At 34.4% G+C, this 15,059-nt stretch overlaps 1 long non-coding RNA gene across 1 annotated transcript; it reads left to right on the forward strand.

The window, feature by feature from the left end:
- Positions 1–11,731: 11,731 nt before the first annotated feature.
- LOC105763955 (uncharacterized) lies at positions 11,732–13,731 on the forward strand. Its single transcript, XR_001124485.2, has 3 exons — positions 11,732–12,173; positions 12,267–12,335; positions 13,077–13,731. It is a non-coding gene; the product is annotated as an uncharacterized LOC105763955 (long non-coding RNA).
- The last annotated feature ends 1,328 nt before the right edge of the window (positions 13,732–15,059 follow it).

The following is a 15,059-nucleotide window of genomic DNA, read 5'->3' on the forward strand; positions in this document are numbered from 1 at the left end:
ATAAAACAACGTTTTAGCAATAATATATAACAAATAAAAACAAATGTATGATAGTATATTTAAAATACTAAAGCAATAAATTTAATGTACAAATAGTAATACATAAACCAAATTGAGTATCATCTACAAAAGCTTTGAAATCATGTAATATAATAATAAATATGAAAAGAGATAAATAATGATATAACTAGTATAAAAACATATGAATACTAGTAAATACTAAAAAAAAATTATAAAATTAAACAGAATGCTAAAAATAATAGTAAACATAACAAAAAAGATTTAAATTAAAATGTAGATATTTGAAGGTTTAAATTTGCAATCGATTCAAAACCAAGGGACTAAAGCAGCAATTAAACGCATGGATCTGGGCATTCAAAATCAGACATGGGAAACAGCACCGTTTGAACGTGGATCCATTTGGAATCGAGACCAAATGTGCGATACAAATTAAAAAAAATGAAAATCAAATTGAAACAACACAAAACGTAGAGGAGCTCATTGCGCAAAAATCCCAACGAACCCAAAACGCGCGGGTCATAGCCACCTCTGGGTCGGGTCATCGGGTATGGGCCAATACGGCGCCGTTTTGGAGCCACTGATCAGACTCCAAACGGCGTCGTTTCATACATCACATAAGGGCCAAAAATAAAACCCTAATCTAGTAGCCACCATTTCAGTTTTTCAAAACGAAAAGAAAAAAGAAAAATAAAAAACAGAGAGCCCAAATGCTCTCCTCTCTGCGCCGCTTCAACGTCAAAAGACAGTGGCCTTCCGAACCCCATGCACGACTCCGATTGCGACGGAGAGAGCACAAGGCCGGTCACCAGGTATGAGCTCTAACTCTTCTTTTTCTTTTATTTGCTTCGCTTATGTATACAAAAAAAGAACGAATCAAAAAAGAAAATGAAAAGAAAAAAAAACAAGACAAACTTTCAGATTTACCTAAAATTTTGATATCTCTTTTTGTTTTGTATTTCAATATCTTTGTATAAAAGGGGGTTTTATAGCCCCCGAAAATACAAAATATAATAATGTAAAATCCTCTCAGCTATTTCTGTTTTTTTCCTTTCTTTGCTTGCCATCTGTTTTTGTTTTCTGTCGTTGCTGGTTGTTTCTTGTTTGTTTCTGTTGCAGGTTTTTTCTGCTCGTTTGCTTGTCCTTTGCAGGTGTCGTACGAAGGCTAGCTGGGACGTGGCGCGGCTCGGCGCAGCACATGGAGGCGCACGTGAGAGGGTAGAGCCCGATTGCGGCGCAATAGCTTGCTGCAAGCTGCTAGGGTTTCTGATCCTCTTTGCGTGTTGGGCTGGGTGTAGTGGGCTAGGCTAGTGATTAGGCTGGAGGGTTAGGTCTTTGTAAATGGTTTTGGGCCACTGTAATATGGACTTTTGGACATTTAATTTTTGCTCTTATTTTGGTTTTATTTTACTAACGGGCCGGGCAAATTGGGCCTGTTACAATCGTCTCATGCTCTTTCATCACACTTTAAGTTATTAATGATTTTCTTTAATTTATAAAAATATTTATAATTAAATATATATACCACCAATTCAAATATATGTGATTTTATTATAATAACATGGTGTATAAACTAAAACTATAAAAATGACATATAAAGGATTTTTTATAAAATGTTTAAATTATAACTTCTTTTTAACCCTTAAATAAAATGATAAAGTGAACACCTAAATCTACGAGCTCCTCACCTTGGCAATAATATCGATGCCAATCAAGTTAAGACTTAATCAACAAAGATATATAAAATACTATAAAGGTGTAAAATAGTAATTTTATGGCATAATGATAAATTTAGCATCTAATGCTTTTTTTAGTTATTTTGTCTATTTTTTTTCACTTTGGCCATCAACCTTCAAATTTTAGTAAACTATTTTTTAGATTGAAAAATTAATTGAACCGTTAAAATTTTAATGGTATTGACATGACAACTCATGTGACACTTCACATATACTTCATAAAAATTAAAAATATTAAGATTTAAAAAATTCATATAATAAATTTTTCTAAAAAATTATGCATGTCAGCTATGAAGCACATCTAGATTGCCATTTGAGCTATCGTGTTAGTGTCGTTAAAATTTTAAAAGTTCAATCAAATTCACGTCTCAAAAAGAAAATGGACTAAAATTTGAAAGTTGAGGGTCAAAGTGATAAAAAAAGAATTAGAGTGAAAGTGACAAAATTAAACTGTTGAATTTATTAGTATAATTGTTAGAAAATTTTAATTTACAATTGAATTTAACATGTATGATTTATATAGATGGACCATAATTATGACAGTTATATTGTTAAAATCTTAAAACGGACACCCAAATCCACAAGCTCCTACATTGGCAATAATATCGATGTCAATCAAGTTAAGACTCAATCAACAAAGATACATAAAATATTATAAAGGTGTAAAATAGTAATTTTAAGGCATTATATTTTTTTGGTCATTTTGTCTCTAATTATTTTTTTTAATCACTTTTGCCATCAAACTTCAAATTTTAGTCAAATTATTTTTGTAGATTGAAAAATTGATTGAACCGTTAAAATTTTGAAGGTACTAACATGACAACTCGTGTGACACTTCACATAAACTTCATAAAATTAAAAAATATTAAGATATAAAAAAAAGATGGAGGAGTACCAGCCGCTTCTTGTCTTCCCCCTAAACGAGAAATAACGATGACGACAAACAGCTTACCTATTCGACACGAATCGAGAAACACCCAAAAGCACGATGACGACAAACAGAATCGAAAAGAGGAGCAATGGTAAAATTTTTGCAAAGGAAAGGAGGGAAAGAGAGAACGTCAGAAAAGAATTGGGAAATAGAAAAAAACGTCAAAAATGTGGAGAGGGAATTTTGGGGAAAGAAAAACAAAAACAATTAAAATAACTAAAATCCCAAATCCTCACTAACCAACTAACCAACCTATCCCACTAAAACCGGCATCAGATTCTCATCTAACAACCTCAGAGGTTCAGTTCCATCGAACTTCTATCACACAACCGAAACAAAAATTATCACCCACGCTCACATGGGGAAAAAAACACACGACTTTAGGGCAAGCTAACACCTTACCACTTAAACCAATAAGCTTATTCTGATATGAGTTTACCAAAGATAAAACATAAGCGCAATAGTTCAGAAATAGGCTAAGATAAAAAATAACTTATTTCCCCAAAAGTGAGACTTGAACCTAAGACTTCAAACACACATCCAAAATGCTTAGCCACTGAAGTAGATACATGTTTATGATAAAATTCACAGAAACAAAGTTAAATTAATCAAGGCGTTACAACTTTACCCCCTAAAAGAAATTCTGGCCTCGAAATTTACTTGATCCGAACATATAAGGGTACTGCTGAAGCATCGAGTCCTCAGGTTCCCACGTGGCTTCCTCAGTGCCATGATTCCACCACAGAACCTTAACTAACGGAATAGACTTGTTCCTCAGAATCATCACATCTCGATCCTGAATCTGAATTGGCTCCTCCTCAAATGTCAAATCTGGTCTAGCCTTGATTTCCTCAACAGAAACAACATGAGATGGGTCAGACCAATACTGCCTCAACATGGAGACGTGAAACACATCATGTAACAACCCAGTTTTGACTCTAATCGGAATAGTTGTTTCGGGACCACACATCCGAGTCTAAAAAATATTTTAGTATTTTATTTGGTGTTTATTATGTGTGAATTTGCATGTGTGGAAGTTTCGTGAATTAATATTATGGTTTGAGTGCTTAATTAAAGAAAAAGGACTTGATCGCGTAAAAAAATAAAAAGGCTAGTTAATGTGTAAAGTGTTAAATTGCTAATGCCTTTTTAATATGGAGTCCTTAATAGGTTATTAGCCCACTATTAAGTAAGTGGGTGGTATTGGTCAAGAATGACCTTGTACTATAAGGTATATAAATTTATAAACAAAGGTTAAATAAGTAAACTAGTAATATGTTAATATATGTTAAATTATATCAAAATATAATTCATTATTCTTCATCTTCTTATGACCGAAACTAAAGAAAACAAAAAGAGAAAATCATAAGCTAGGTTCGGCCAATTTACAAGCTTAATTTAAGATCGAGAAACGAAGAAAACGGAATTGGATCGGGGGAAGTCAAAAGTAGTCGAGTAGTCGACTGTGTTCGTCGATATCCGAGGTAAGTCTAATAGCAATTTAAATGTTATTAAATTGGAATTTATATAAATATATCTATCATACATTTAGTAAGCTGGTACTAAAAGTATATAAATTGAATAAAACTTGATGATTTTTCTATGTGAAAGCCGAACATAGAAATTGGTTTTGGGAGGTTAAAATTAATGGTATAAATTACATGTATATTAATTAAAGTATGATTTAAGTTCAATGATATGAAACTAATAGTAGAATTTACATGGATATGTAGTTCGAATGTAAGATTTAATTTCACGAGTTGAATTTAAAGTTATGAATTATATATATATAGTTGAATGTATGATACAAGTTCTTTGAGTTGAACTTAATATTATGAAATATATATATATATATACACATACTGTTCGAATATATATATATTTTAAAGTTCTTGAGCTGAAATTAATGTACTAATTTTATATACATATGTGATTCAAATATAGGTTATAAAGTTCTTGAGCTGAATTTAATTTATGAATTTTACATACATATGTGTATGGTTCGAATATAGGTTACAAATTCTTTGAACTGAATTTTAATGTTGTAAATTATACGAAAGATCATCTTTGTATCTGAGATTTTCAGGCTTAATGCCTAGCAGGCTTGATGCCGGTGAATTAATTCAGACTTTATGTCTAGCAGGCTTTGTACCGGTGAAATGTATCAGGCTTTGTGCCTAGTAGGCTTTATGCCGGTGTTTTATACAAGGCTCTATGTTCTATAAATCTTATGTGAGCAATAGTAAAAGCAAATAAAGGTGTTAAGAAAGCTAAATTATTCAGGTATGTGTTAGCCATTTGCTTAATTAGTGTTAAGGTAGGTTGATTATTTTTAAATTGATAATAGTTTCAAATGAAATATAGAGTATGAGTTAACCATTTGAGTATAAACATATTTTGGCATAATGATTTATTGAATATTTGGCTTTGCTAAATATTTATGTGTATTTGGCCATATGGTTTGTTTATATGAAAATTTAATGTGATTTTATTTAAAGCGTTATATGATACAAAATATTAGGATCTTTGGTTTATTTTACCTCGGTTTTATAGATTTTGGAATCGTGTTACGAGCTCGGGGATCATCAGCAAGCCTATCACACTATCGACTGTTTTTTTCGGTATTTTACTAAGTTAAAATTTGAGCTTATGGCATGTATAGTCTGGATAAAATAATTGATTTTGGAACTTGTATGTATATAGCCATGCGAAAAATGGTTTTTCTTTAATCATTAGTATTTGTTTTGGTTTTTGTCTTATGGGTTCTTGATTAAGTGTTTAATTTTATAATTTTGGCTATGGCTTATTTATATGTAATATCGGTAGCTATGTTTTGTTGATAATATGGTGAATGAGATGATATATGTATATAATATGAGTGGAATGTATGGAATTGGTAATTAATTGAGTTGCATGTTTATAAATTTTGGAAGTGTAGGATAACTTGATTCGGGTTGTATTGATAATATGTTTGGGTGTATCTTGGTTATCTGAGTTCGGTTTGTTTTTTAAAAGAAAATAAAAATGAGTTATCCATGATCATTTTGTTTAAGTTGAGTTTATGTGATTTTGAATGGATATTTGATGTGTATAATTTTATATTTGAAATTGATTATATTGGAGCATGAATTGAGCTTGCAATCACATGAATTATTAAGGTGATATTTAATTATGAGTTTTGACATGTTAGTTGAATTTTAATTATGCTATGTAATAATTAGGTATTTAGAAATATCGTAAATTCATGTGGTGCTTTTAAAATATGTTTGGTTTGAAAATATAAGTGATTATATGATTCGGCTTGATGTTCATATTTAAATTGATAAGTATGCGAATTGATGAATGTCAATAAAGTATAAATATGTTATAGGTAATGTGTTATAATGACCGAACATGTATTTCTTAGCCTGGTGATGATATTGAAATATGGTTATTTGGAAATGGCTCATTAGGAGTTCAGGCGCAAGCTTTGTTCTTTTATAATGATGTATATTTGTCTTTTAAATGAGTTTAAATAGGTTAGTCGAATAGAGTACATGGTAACTGGCAAGGTGTGAATATAAATTGATGTGAACAGCTGAACATAAGGAATTTAATTACTCAGGAATTTTTATTGAATCGATGTGATAATTCATAATTCTTACTTAAGATTTTAATGTACATTTTCTTGTATGGCTTTGTGACATGTTTGTTTAAATATAATTATGATTATATGCAATTCGGAATTGTTTGAAAGTTGTATCTTATTTAGTAATGTATCGTAACCCTAATCCGACGACGGATAAGGGTTAGAGGTGTTACACATCATGAATATGGTCTAACTCTAGAGGAAACTCCAATTGATAAGCGACCGGTCTCACATGCTTTAGAATCTGATACGGCTCAATGAACCTATGGCTCAACTTGCCCTTACGACCGAACTGCAGAACCTTTTTCCATGGAGATACCTTAAGGAACAATGTAATCCCCCACAGAGTACTTGATATCCCTCATTTTCAAATTTACATATGACTTCTGTCTATCAGAAGCTGCCTTAAGACGATTCTGAATCAATCTGACTTTGTCTTCAATCTCGAAAACCAACTCAGGACTCAAAACTTGTGTTCACCCAACTCAGTCTAACACAGCGGAGTACGACACTTACGGCCATACAGAGCCTCATAAGGTGCCATCTGGATGCTAGACTAGAAACTATTGTTGTAGGCGAACTCAGCTAAAGGCAGAAAATCCTCTCAACTCCCTCGGAAATCAATCACACATCTCTAAAGCATATCCTCCAGTATCTGAATCAACCTCTCAGATTGACCATCGATTTGATGATGGAACACTGTACTGAAATCCACTCTCAAACCCAAAGCTTAATGAAGTTTCTTCTAAAATCGAGAAGTAAATCGAAGAACCCTATCTAAAATTATCGACACTAGAACCCTGTGAAGTCTTACAATCTTAAAAATATAGAGCTTGACCAACTTCTGTAGTGAATAATCTGTCCGGACCAAAATGAAATGGGCGGACTTGGTCAATCGATCCACGATGACCCAAACAAAATCCTTCTTAGTAGGTGTTAAAGACAACCCACTAACGACGTCCATAGTCACACGTTCCCATTTTCTTAAAGGAATCTTAATGGGTTGGAGCAAACCAGAAGGTAACTGGTGCTTAGCCTTAAGTTGCTAGCATGTCAAACAACGAGAAACAAAATTCGTTACCTTTCATTTCAAACTCGGCTATCAGTACTATTCATGGAGATCTCGATACATCTTATTTTCACCGGGATGCATAACATAAGACGTACTGCCACTTTCAACCTAACGGAAATGTAGAACCAAAGAATCATCCCCCAACTACTTATCTCGAATCTGATCAATCCAAGTCTGCTTAACTTGCAACTCGGCTAACAGACTCCCATCCTCAAATAGACTTAGGCGAGCAAACATCGACCTCAAATTAGATATGGCTCTATGACTAAGAGCATCAGCCACCACGTTGGCCTCACCAGGATGATACTCTATCATGCAGTCATAATCCTTAAGTAGTTCGATCCATGGCCGGACCACGGTCCCTAAGCAGCTACTGTACTGCCCTTTGAAGCTGAACAAAACCCGAAACTAAAACTTACATCTAATCTGAATACTGTGGGCACTTTCTAATATGATAATCCACTAACCCACAATGTAAACATCCCCTAACCTCCTCTAACATTCGCCCGGATGACACCTACCACAGTCACTACATGGTTGAACCCCAGTAGAACTAACTGGAACTCCCACTCTAGAAGGCTCATCAGAGCTGGCCTGTTTCTTAGGCCTCTGAGCAGAAGTAGAGGTTTTCGAACCCCTCTTATTCTTGCCCCTCTCAGAATCCCTGTTCTGGTGCTCAACGCGCTTAACCTATTCGGTGATCTTCGCATTGTCCACCAGAATAACGACCTCTCGATCCCTCTGCGGAGCAATCAGAACCCTTAAACTATCCCTTAGACCATCCTCAAAGTGAAAACATTTCTCATATTCAGATGCCACCATGCCTAGACTGCAGCGGCTCAATCTCAGAAATTCAGCCTCATACTCGACCACAGTCTTATCGCCTTGTGTGAGATTCATAAACTCACGTCTACGAGCATTCACATAACTCACTCCTACATACTTTCTTTGAAAAGTAGTCTTAAAATACTCCTAACTAATCCGATCCGGCTAAGTACCCTCCTCAACTGATAACCATTACTGGTATACCTCGTCGCGAAACAAAAAAAACTACACCCTTTAGTTTCTGCTCAGGTGTGCAATCAATATCGTTCATTAAATTTTCTGTAGCCTCCAACCAGTATTCGATCACAGTAGGGGCGACTCCAATGATGCCTCTAGACAATTCAGCACCATTAGATCGGAGTCATTCAATTACTGACCTACAACCTCAGAACCAGAATGGGGTCCTGCGACCCTCTCCAATACTCTAAGGATGACTTGAGACAGTGCGCCGTCCCTAGCCAAACGAGTTTGAGACCCAGTCTCAATAGTAGGTGAAACCAGAGTCTCGCTCGTATTTAGATTCAGCAATTGCCCAGTGAGGAAAACTTAGCTTAAATCCCCCTACAGCGTCTTTCGCGCCAACGAATACCACGACCACAAGTTCCACAGGCGCTCATTGTTTCAAATTTTTATCTACATTTCAAAATTTTATGCATCAATTTTAGTGTTTATTAGCAAATGTTTTATGCTTAGATATTTACCAGAAGTTTCAGAAATCTTTCAGAAGTTTTAGTCTCTAACTAACTCAGTATAGTCTTAGATAGTTCTAACTACAGTATTTCTAAGTCCAGAAATTCTTACAGGGTTGGTGCTGGAGACTCGGTGTACCACATATTTTACTAAAAATGGAACAAATTTTATTTGAAAACCAGTTCTTTTACAAATAAAATTTTGAACCCAAAATTCACAGCATGAGTTTTGAAACTTAGCTCTAATAGCACTAAATGTAACACCTCAAACCTAGCCTAAACGTTATGGTCGAATCTAGAGATGTTACTACAAAGGGTTTTGAAATCAATCTTATGTTAAAATTTATCGAGTTAATTGTTACTAAGAGAGTCCACGTTTTAGGAATAACATATTATTAAACTCTTTTAAAAAACTTTCAATTGCTCGTCTTTTTAAGAAAAACGTAGCAATTGCAGCTGAAGTTTGAAAGTCGTTGTATTTGAAATCCAAACTTGTATTTTCAAAAACATTTGTTGCATAAAATCCATTTTTTGTCAAACGTTGCAGTTTAAAAGTTAAAATGCACCCAAAACCAAAATTATAAACAAATAGTCCAAAGAGTCCCAAAGTTACAAAACTCTCATGAAAATCCCGATAATTAAATAATTTACTAGTTAAAAATAGTTTCTAGACTAGTGGTTATCGCTGAGCCTCCGTCGCACCGACCCACCTATGCCTGAGGATTACTTGAACAGAATAGACAAGCATGTGTGAGCTTTCAAAAACTCAGGTGTAACTTAACAGAGACATACATGCATATGAAGTCAGATTTCTCATGTAGCAGATCAGATATGGACATAGGTCCTTAACAGAATTAGATATTATCAAAATCGGATTATCAAAACATACAGATATGTAAAGTTCTACCCCCATCCTCTACACACCATCTTCGACCATCCCAACACACCATTTGAGGTATAAAACACCCACTCATCCCTACATACCACGTAGTGTCTTTATGACACTTATCAGAATAGTTTGCAGCCAAGCTATCAGTATATCGATGAAAGGTCACCTCACAGAACACTTCCTCCACATATACAAATCCCACCCCATATACAGATACAGAATGCAAATATATAGATATAACATAATTAACATGACCCTTATGCTCGTATACAAGTATCATACATGTTTATATAAAATAGTCAAACATACATATCGGTTTTCCTAATCTCAAATCAGTTTATTAGAATAACAGATCTCGTGTATTAGAGTCTGTTTTGCCCTTACCGGCCCTACGGAAGGCCCACAGTCGATCGGAATAATGTGTGTGACCTTAGGGAAAATATCAGAATATTGGGCCTACATGCCGGTGTGGCTCACATGTTTAAATTGGCCTTGCCCGTATGGCCAACATGCCTAAATCGGGTTAGCCCGTGTAGCCCACACGGCCACACACTAGCCCGTCACACGGTCGTGTGTCGTACACGGTTGGCCACACACCCGTGTGGCGTCGACATGCCACTTTTTTGGCTTTTTTAACCTTATTTTCTCGTGTTTTTGTTACACACCGGGTTTGTTTTTGATACGAAAGTAACCCCGAGACCTCAGGAACCTAAAAATAATAACCCAAATGCTATTTTAGCAATCAATTTACGAATCCAACCAAGAATTTGATTCCAATTAAAGCCTCTCAAAATTGAATTATGCACAAAACTTACCACCAACGAGCAAAACACTCAACACTCAAAATGATAGAGGAGTATCAGCCACTTCTTGTCTTCCCCCTAAACAAGAAATAACGAATACCATCAATGAATTCCGTAGAACAAAATTGAAATCCCCCACAACGCAATATTGAAAAGAACTACTAAAAAGCTTACCTATTTGACACACTTAGCCACTGAAGAAAATACATGTTTATGACAGAGTTCACAGAAAAAAAGCTAAATTAATCAGGGCATTACACACATCTAGATTGCCATATGAACTGTCGTGTCAGTGTCGTTAAAATTTTAACAATTCAATCAAATTTCACGTTCCAAAAAGCAAATTGACTAAAATTTGAAAGTTAAAGATCAAAGTGATAAAACAAGAATTAGAGTTAAAGTGATAAAATGGATAAGGGCTACATTTATCCATATATCTAATTCCAAAAGTTGAATGAGAAAAAAATAGAACAAGAATTTACTACAACTATCATACTCCACTCAGCGGTGGATGCTTTACCTCCAAAATTTAAGATTTTTAAAAAAGTTTAATTAGCCCTCAATTTTTTTGCAAATTTTCATAAACCTTTCTAATTTCTTAAAGATTTTAATTAGGCTCTTCCAAAAATTTTAAATTCTTATTAAGTCTCCAAATTTTTAAAAGTTTCAATTAGACCAACCAAATATTTTAAAATTCCTCATTTAATCTCTTAAAATACTTAAAATTATATTTAAATCCCTCAAAAATGTAAACTCGTAAACCTTATCAATTTAAAGCTCAAATTTTACCACTACCATATTATATGAGCACTCGTTAGTAAAGCTAAAAAGATATTAATGAAAAATAATCAAATTCTATGACTCATTTAAATATTTACAAGGTCAAAGATTCCGACAAAATAACAAATATCAATGATCTAAATTATTCACAAAAAGGTAATAAATTAATAAACCCGGAGCTGAATTTCAACCACACTAATGAAATCTTCTATGATTTCTTTTTTTTAATGGAACAACTGGATTTTATTATTAAAAAAGACACAGTTCCCAAACAATAAAGAAATGTACTTTATGCTAAATAAAAGCAACCCGACCAAAATAAATTAGCTGAAACCTTCTTTCAAAGCATCTAAAAAGACAAATAGTCAAGCCTATCGAATCGCCATTGTCCCTTGAAGATGAATACATTCTAGAAGCTACCTGTAGACAACCAGCGAGCAACACAGCCTAATCTGGTGGATCCCTCCACCACCGGTCTTTTTCCACCGTAGTAGTAGGGAGCAGAGGCACCCCTTGTGTCAGATAAGTCGATGCTCCTCTCCTTATCCTTCTGTAGCTAATAGATTGTCTACTCTATTCCCCTGTTTCGGTGCATGTCTAAAAAAATAACTTTGATAACTTTCACTGAATGATCTCGAGTTCCTTATGTATGCACTAATTTCAGATCTGTCTTCCCTATCTACATGAAGCTTTTTCACTATAGTAAGCACGTCTCACTCTATCTCCTCTTCTGAAAATCCCAAGGCCAGACCCATCTTAACCGTCTAAAAGCATGCAAGAGCCTCCGTAGCGAACACCGAAGGTATGTGTTAATTCATTATCATTTTGGAACCTAACACCATTTTGCTAATGACAATCCTCGTGCATGTCCTCTTGGAATGATTTCGAAAAGCAGCATCAAAATTAATCTTCACGTAAGGACTTTCCAGCAACATTCATCGTTCAGTCTCCACCCTTCGAACAGGTAATTTCTGGTTGAATCCATCGAACTTCCATATATATGTAATGATAAAATAAGCTATGTCTGAATTTGTCTATCTCTTTCATAAACTGCTTTATTCATAGCTGTCCATATAGCCCAAATTGCACAAGCCACTATCCTGCACTGGTAAATAGAATTATTCAAGAAAATATAAGCCAACCATTTCTTGTATTCTAACTCAAATAACTACTTGGGTCCAAATAATATTTAACATCTGTCTTATTTCCTTTATAGTAGAGCAATCACGAAACCCATGCTCTAAGTTTTCAACTCCATTAGAGCATTGGGACAATTAGCTAAACCAATAAATCTTGTGTAGTGTAAAGTTATTAAAAGTAGGAAGGATATTCTGGAAAACTCTCTAATTTGTAATCTTCATTTTAACTGGTAGATTAAGGAGCCAAAGCTTTTTATAAAAATGTGTATAAGTATTTTTGTTGTAATTAGGCATAGGTGTGTGAATACCTTGTAAAAGTAATTTGTATCCATTTCGCACAGAATACTCCCTGAAGCTTCGCCAATGATTTGTTTGATATGGCAAATCTGGCTTTCCCGTTATACTTACAAAGCTTGTTTTCGAGAAAATTAATGTCTTTTCCATAGTTTTTCTTAGTTTTTAGAATTTCAATTTTATAAGTGTGAAAGTCTCTTTTTACTTATTTTGAGACCCAATTTGGCTAATGGTGTCATTGGGGGCCCTAATATGTGATTGAGTATTGCAAGGATGCATTGGAGGTCGGAATCGAGCGAGAATATCACCAAAGGAGAGGGTACCACAATATCCTACCATTGGAATCACGATACCTCCAACATGCCCCAATTTGAAGACCACTTATAGTGGTATCACGATACCCACCTGCCGAAGGAGCACCCAAGTCAAGTCTATCGACGGTATCGAGATATCCTATCCTTGGGTATCGTAATACTAACATCGTGAGGGGACAAAAAATGACACCAATGGTAGTCTTTGTCCAATTGAAGCACCAATCATTGAAGGTCTGTTCAAGGGAATTTTTGGCACAAAAATGGGTCAGAAAATTGTTGCTAAAAACATACAAATTTGTCTGAGAAGAGGGACACACAATTAGGCTTAGTTTTAGTTTTAGTTAGTTTCTTTTAGGTTTTCCTTTAGTTTTTCTTTGCACTTTTCTAGGGTTTCTTATTTTCTATCTTTCTCCATAGTTGCAGTGTTTACTTTTCTGCAATTTTCTTCTTGTTCTTGTTATCCTTCAAGTTAGTTAAGTTAGGTAACACTATAGCTTAGGTTTATTTTCACCCTTAGTCCATTTCCTTTGCTTATAATGACATTTCAACCTTTTAGTTTAATGTATTTCAGTTTCTCATAGTTTAATCTATTAAAGACTCTACCTTTTATGTTTCTTAGTCTTCATTTCACCATTAAATGCTCATTTTATTTTTCCTTCAAGTTTTATAGATTAAAAATCTAATATTTCATCTTTTTTTCAAGCTTTATGTTCATGGCTGCTAGGTTTTTTTTCTTTTATGCTTATTAGCTTAGTTTTTAATATGGGTACCTAAACTTTTAAGTGGGCTAGTTGATGGAGATGTGGATAAGCTAATTTTTGGATGAGAGAGACTAAATTGTAATAAATTGGACTAAATTGAATAAACCTAAAAACTTAGAATTGATGCCCTTAAGAGATCTTTTAGACAAGTGAGACCAAGAGTTAATCTTGTTGAGTACCTAATTTTTAGTCTCGGGTTAGCCGATGAGATCGAGAGATAAGCCAAATTAACTTGTTTAATTTGGTAAAATTGAGATCGAGGGGTAAAATGAAACCATTTTAGGAGTTTAAGCAATTTAGATCCCTAATTTGAGGACTGGTGAACCACATTGTAATCAATCAACCATTGTTTGTTATTTATCTGTTAATTTCATAACTTTGCACGCTTTACAATTTAGTCATTTATAGCTAGCTCATAAATTAGTGTAATTATTCTTAACTTTATGGTTTTCCATACTATAGTGTTTAGCGATTAGGTGGTTAGACTCCCTATCTTGATGCTCGTTAGTAGAAATTGTTCAATCAACCGACTCATTTGAGTTCAATCCTCAGTGTACTCCGTACCCCATTGTAAAATTATATTACAACTGATATATCACACTTGCAGACACCTCACTTTGTATTTATTCGATTGTTGTCTTTAATTGTTGATTCCTCTCCCTTGTTCACAAGAGTAGGGGAGAGGGCGGTCATCCACACCATACAAGTTTATCATCATGTGGAACTCGTGCAAGGGGAATGCATAGAATTTTTTCTGCTTCATTAGCACAAAATATATTATTAATCAGATCCTCTCTCCTAAGTCTTGTATTTGAGTCAATAAAATTAGCAACCAATCGTATGTCTGGGTTACTAACATTAGTTTGGATCCTAAAATCTGTAGACCTCGACACCCAAGTATCAGCCCAGGCTGAGATTTGAGTCCCTGTTTCAACTCACCAACACATACCGACTTGATTTTCAAAAGAAGAAAAAAAAAACACATACCAACTTGAAGGAGCCCTTTTGCAACCCAAATACTTTTCCAGGTATATGAAGGGTGAGTTCCTAAACTTGCACTTAAGAAATCTGAATTCAAGTAATACTTAGCTTTCAACGTGCGAGACAATAAAGAATTTGGATAACAAAGAATTCACCACCCCTTCTAAGCAAGTAATGCCGAATTAAATTTTGACAAACA

Source organism: Gossypium raimondii, chromosome 12 (assembly GCF_025698545.1).
Source record: "Gossypium raimondii isolate GPD5lz chromosome 12, ASM2569854v1, whole genome shotgun sequence".
Taxonomy (NCBI): domain Eukaryota; kingdom Viridiplantae; phylum Streptophyta; class Magnoliopsida; order Malvales; family Malvaceae; genus Gossypium; species Gossypium raimondii.